This window comes from Micropterus dolomieu, linkage group LG12, assembly GCF_021292245.1.
Source record: "Micropterus dolomieu isolate WLL.071019.BEF.003 ecotype Adirondacks linkage group LG12, ASM2129224v1, whole genome shotgun sequence".
In the NCBI taxonomy this organism is placed as follows: domain Eukaryota; kingdom Metazoa; phylum Chordata; class Actinopteri; order Centrarchiformes; family Centrarchidae; genus Micropterus; species Micropterus dolomieu.
Window position 1 is genome coordinate 8,370,924 of NC_060161.1, and position 6,456 is coordinate 8,377,379.

Here is a 6,456-nt window from a genome sequence, read left to right on the forward strand (position 1 = left end):
TGGAGATGCAGATTTCATTTTCCAACAGGACTTGGCACCTGCACACAGTGCCAAAGCTACCAGTACCTGGTTTAAGGACCATGGTATCCCTGTTCTTAATTGGCCAGCAAACTGGCCTGACCTTAACCCTATAGAAAATCTATGGGGTATTGTGAAGAGGAAGATGCGATACGCCAGACCCAACAATGCAGAAGAGCTGAAGGCCACTATCAGAGCAACCTGGGCTCTCATAACACCTGAGCAGTGCCACAGACTGATGGACTCCATGCCACGCCGCATTGCTGCAGTAATTCAGGCAAAAGGAGCCCCAACTAAGTATTGACTGCTGTACATGCTCATACTTTTCATGTTCATACTTTTCAGTTGGCCAACATTTCTAAAAATCCTTTTTTTGTATTGGTCTTAAGTAATATTCTAATTTTCTGAGATACTGAACTTGAAATATATCAGTCTGTGTGGAATGAATGTATACATTATACAAGTTTCACTTTTTGAATGGAATTACTGAAATCAATCAACTTTTCGATGATATTCTAATTATATGACCAGCACCTGTAGTTTCATATTGCCAGCTGGTGATAATAATTTCTGTTGCAAATATTATTTATTTATTATTAACCGTATTTTTGTTTGGTTTTTCCCACTTTATCGAATACGAAGTTCTAAAGTGCTCATAAAACAAACAAAACACATATACATATAGTAGTAGTAGTTGCAAAATATTCTTTACACCCATGTCCTGTTTTTAAAGCATTTCAAAACAAATTGGCTGTCTTTTTAAAATCCATGAAACATAATAATTAATTAAAAATTCATTTAAACTTCCTGACTCCCTAGAATTATATTATTATTCTACTTCCTAATTTAAATGACTTTTATCAGTATTTGTGGCTGTCATCTGTAGTTGGTGTACAGGACGAAGGTCAGATATACATACTAGGGATGTGCATCTATCACTGAGGCCGATGAGATATGCATCGTGATGCTTTGCCAACAAGTCGAAACATTAAAGATACATATGAAACAACTACCAATGTAATGATTTTATTATTCAACACAATGCGGTTAAATCCTTTTTATATACAGTCTAATTGTTCAATGCGATACAACATGATGCAAAAGAATAATCAAAAATTAACTAAATCATAAGTTATTTCAAATATTTCTTTCTCTAGTACTGCAAATATGTAAGCATCTTATATTTCTGCAGTTTCTTTTTGACCTCCAAAAAATGTATCTAACAAAAGATAAAATAAAACCAGGCCTGGGCTTTGCCTTAAACCAGTTCTTCTCTCCTGTTCTCCATCTGATGTTACACTTTTATAACCCCTCACACATTTACAGTGAAACAGTTTTAGCTAGTTGCAATACTTTGCTCACCAGACTTCTCCATACTCACTCCATGTCGCTGCTTCAGGTGAGTTAGTTAGACAGAGTTAGACAGGTGCAGGAGCATAGAACAGTCTGCCGGTCATACTGTGCAGGCGCATGGAGCTGCGTTCTTGCCCACTGCTGTTTGCAACAGCATTTATAAATGCCAGCTGGCAGTATATAATAATAAAACTATATTTTAAGAGGTGTGAAACATCGAATGACACATTTTTGATGAACAGTGACAAATATGTTGCGTTTCCTTTCTTCACAATAAAAGCCAGCCCGTATTTCACCTGTTGAATGCTTTTAATTTGAAGCAGCTTTGATTTCAAAATAACTGTAAGTACCAAAGCTGCAAAAGAAGAATTTGTATTATTGTTGTACCTGATATCTGTATTTTTCCTCTCCTAGGGAAAGAGACCATCACATTGCCAATGAAGTCTTCAGATGTCAAGACTGTCCTGGTCTGTGTTTGTGTGTGTGTGTGTGTGTCTGTGTGTGTGTGTGTGTGTGTGTCTGTGTGTGTGTGTGCAAAATAGAGAGGTATTTCACTGCAGTGGTTTGATAATTGTCCACACACCCTGTATTAATTGACTGTCAAAATAGTGTGTTTTATGTAAAAATAAATATTTTAGAAATCATGCATGTGGTGTAACTGTTTGAACACAGCCAGGAGGCAGTAGTATGACGTCATAAGTCACTATCCAGCTAATCTATTAAGCTGACATTGCAGAGTCCTCAGATAAATCAACCAAAGACTATTAAAAGCAAATTGTGTCTATGGCGATGCAGCTTTGTGTGACCCACTGCCATATATCAGAGAAATAGCTGCTCACTATGACTATGAGGCATTAAGCACTGCTCTGGAACATTGTGAGCTATTGCAGAAGGGCTGTTGAAACAGAGCTGTATTTTGGTGTAATAAGCAATGAAGCTATAGGCCTTAGTGGCAAGTTTTAGTTTTTCTTGGTCAGTTGTAACAAAAGTCTTTAAATAATTCTGTCAATATAAGACAGTTTGGAAGTACCTGGGCCTGCTGCCTATAAAGACAAGGAAGGTGTTAGGAAATGGCAGCTTATAGGCCTTTATTTTGGCCCGGATCAGTCTGCTTTAGTTGCGGTATGCCAAGGCAAGCCCTTATGACATATGTTTCCATTACAGCTTTACAGCAGGGGATAGCCTAGCCATGCTGCTGTGGTTGTGCTTGTTAGCAGGGCTGCAACTCCGCCTTAATAGAACTATGTCGTCCCCAGCTTGTCTCTGTAGATGAAAAGAGGTAAAGGAAGAGCCACCTCTACAAAACCTTTAACACAATGGTGCATAAACAACATGTAACACACCTATTTGTATCAACAGCAGTGGCATGGATGATCCATGTAGTTTACAGTTCTCTTCCACAGTGCTAGTGATCAAGTCAAACAGCCAATCAGTGAGCGCGTTTGTTATGAACGCTGGCAGATCATGTGATGCCTTTCTGCTCACGGACACTGTTCTATGCACATGCCTGGTTTTTATGTGCGCAGGTTTTTTGACTACCGTAAAACTTAATAGCCCAAGCTTATATTTGCTTCAGTTGCTGAACTCACCCTGCCTGTATTTGGGACAGGCCTTTAATTCCTTTTCCCACAAAACTCCTGCTCAGCAAAGATGGGAAATAGTACTACTATGGAATTGTTCATTTCAACCAATATGAATATTACGGATAATTTATCAATTATGAATCGTTCATTTGATCCAAACAGGCCATATAGGCCAACCTAATGCACACAGAGGGGCAGGCGTCTAACTGGGACTAGGCTTTTAATTTAAGTTTTACGGTGATTAAACACCATAAAAACAATGTGCACAATTTTGGACAGTGATGCAAGTATTGAGAACAATGACAAATAAGCTTGAGAGAGGTGTTAAAGCCCTACATACTTCATCTGAAATGCAAGAAAAAATGAGCTACTATGACGATTTTAAGAACTGATAAAAAAATAAGCAAAATTTTACCATGTACCTTATATTAGTGTTGAAGAAGGTTGTGTGGTAGGTGTTAACGAAGAGCTTTGAACCTCTCATTTTCTTTGTCAAGGTGGAGACAGAACAGAATCAAACAAAACATTTGCAACTTTTTTTTATTTGCTTGCAGTTACACATAATGTAGTACATGTTGATTCACATACTGTGGGTACTCAAGTATTTGTCTGTACAGAGAAGGGGTTGGTTGATGCCAGTGTGCTTTTGAAATGTAGAATTCAACCTGATGTTGTGAGGGCTTATCTGCTGATCAGTATAGAGTTACAAACAAGCACCTTCATTCACTCAAGTTTTATTTCAAATATGGCCCTTCTGGCAGTGTAGGGACGACTAAACACTGAGACTTAGACTGCATTCCTGACACAATGAATTTGGTAATTTTGACCTCCTGGGGAAAAGTAATGGAACACTTTAACGTGAAAACCCAAATAAGATCACCAAAGGATGTAGTCATGTGATATCACACTTAAGCTGACAGTACTCTGTAAACACCATTACTCTATTGAACATTTTTATTATATTGAAATTAGTTATTTATCTCATTCATATCATTTGCATGATACTTTTGCATTTGCAGTTGTTCTTTTTCTATGCTAGTTAGCTACTAAAATTGCAAAATATTAACATATTAGGAATTATATAGGGATTTTTCTCCAAGTAAAGATTTTTCCCAGCTGGACCACTAAAATTAGCATGTCTAACTAGCGGGGAATTTCCGACTTCCAACTTCAAATGGAACACAGTACAGTACGATATCGTGCTGTGAACTACGTTGGCAGTTTACTTCCTACCACAATCTGAGCAACAAACTACTAAGTAGAAGCTTGTAGTTGTCTCGTAATTAATGTAGAATATGTCGATCTGGTTAGTCATGTTGCAGAATACATATCTCCGTTAGCATGTGATGGATAACACGAGTGTCATTGAGTGGTGTTGCGATGAATTATTGTATTATCTGCCAGGAATTTATCAGACTCGAGTGATGGTTGAAAGTAAACCAAGCAAGGAAGGACCAGTTTTAACTTCAACCTAAAAACACTGGGAACATTAGCTGCATTGTACAACAGAAAACCGTCAACCCAGCTGGTTCCATGTCAAGTATTTTTGAAGTTGACTGTGGCATGGACTCAGATACACAGCGCTCAGTTACAGACATGGACATTCATTATAGAAAAGAGCTCAAGACCACAAGCATCACAAGCTGTAAGCATCACAAGTAACAGTGCAGCCAGGGATCATTAACAGACAATTGGATAATTTGTGGCAAAGCCGTCAACCATCATTAACATTGTACAGAAGGTCACGCAGATTATTGACATCATCAGCCTCACATTCCCACCTGGACATAAGAACTACCAAAATCTAATGGTTAGACAAGCACATTGTTGCTCCCTTGAAGATGAACCCTTCTATTTTGGACATTGCAGCAAATTATTGTTTATATTACTTTGTCAATTATTCGATTTATCAGTGCAAGTCTTGTTTTGTCCGACAGTGCAAAACCGAAAGACATCCATTTTCTAATGATATAAATCAATGAAAAGCAAAGCAGTGTCTACAATCTACAAATAAATATCAATTATTTTTCTGTCTATCAAATGGATTAAACGACTAATTGTTTTAGTACCAGAGAACACTCATGCTCCCAAGGTGATAGACCTTTTTGATTTTAATGGCATCATGGCTTTTCCCTTCATCTACCTCTAGAACTGTTGTGTATAATGAACACTGCCGCTTTTAAGGGCAACTAGCCAGTTTTAAACATGTAACTTTGTTTATTTCTGTGTTGTGTTCTAGCATTGCAGCTGGCAAATCACAGCCACTCACAGTTTGAAATTCTAACAAATGTCAATCATGGTTGACCACAATTGTCTGCACCCACATTTAGCTAGTGAGAAGCTAACGAGGCATCTAGGCTAACAAGGCATCTAGGCTGGAAGTAGCAAAAGCATACTGTAGCATAAAAAAGCAGATAGGAAGGAGTGTAGTACCTTGACATTTTTATAGTTTTGCAAGTTAGCTGTCACTGCAGTTTCTCCTATAATTTCCCTGTGTCAGCGGTTCCCAAACATGGACAGTTTTTTTATATTGACAGCGTTGTTACGACTAATTAGGTAAAGGGGGCGTCACGACTGAAATAATAACAGTGTAATGTTTGGTTATTGTAATACATGTTCTTTCAAGGTCTTTTATCTTCCCCCACCTCCTCAGAAAAGTTTTTGCCTACTCATGCTAACAAGCTAGTTGCAAAAGTAACAGGAATATTATTACAAATAGTACGGTCTAGACCTGCTCTATGAAAAGTGAAAAAAATCACTATTCAGTTATTGTGGGCATGACAGGGAATGATGAGAAAATTTACAGCTCAGACAAACCACGACATATAAAGTTAAGTAAGTATAATTCAGTGTTTTTGATGCACCATATCGTTTCCACACAACCGGGTAGCAAATGTTCCAAGACATTGTTGGCATGGGCTGGCTCATTGTGAGGTGTAATAGATGACACTGCTGCTTTGAATTTTCCAATCCTGTGGCTGTATGACAGAAAGTTCCTATCTTAAGTTAAGATCGGAGTCTAAAATAGGATTTTTTTTTCAATTTGGTATTACAGAAGCAAATCCTTAACTTAAATTATGATAGGAACATTGACTTCGTAACTGTTCATCTGTGTTGGCCTTTTTAAAATCAGGTCAGAACCCTAATTACCATGTTTACCAACAGTTTACTAACAGTTAAGATAGGATCTGCTAGTTAGAAAGTGTCTGTAACAGTTGCCTTGGGAAATAAAACCATCAAAAGAAGAAGATGTCGTAGCTGTTTTCTCAACGTTCTGTCCAAAGTTCAAAAATACATCTACCAACACCACTAAAACTAATTAATTAACAAATTGTATCTCATTTATTCAGGTGAAACTCAAAAAATTAGCATATCGTGCAAAAGTTCATTTATTTCAGTAATTCAACTTAAAAGGTGAAACTAATATATTATATAGACTCATTACATGCAAAGTGAGATATTTCAAGCCTTTATTTGATATAATTTTGATGATTATGTTTTA

The 6,456-nt window shown here is 37.3% G+C and overlaps 1 protein-coding gene across 4 annotated transcripts in view; it reads left to right on the plus strand.

The window, feature by feature from the left end:
- Positions 1-2,015, plus strand: part of spata6l (spermatogenesis associated 6-like) — a 20,909-nt gene extending 18,894 nt beyond the window's left edge. For all 4 annotated transcript variants that reach the window (XM_046065626.1, XM_046065624.1, XM_046065625.1 and 1 more), the window contains one exon: positions 1,786-2,015. The gene's annotated coding sequence lies outside the window, so the exon portion shown is untranslated. The remainder of the gene's footprint in view (positions 1-1,785) is intronic.
- Positions 2,016-6,456: the final 4,441 nt, after the last annotated feature.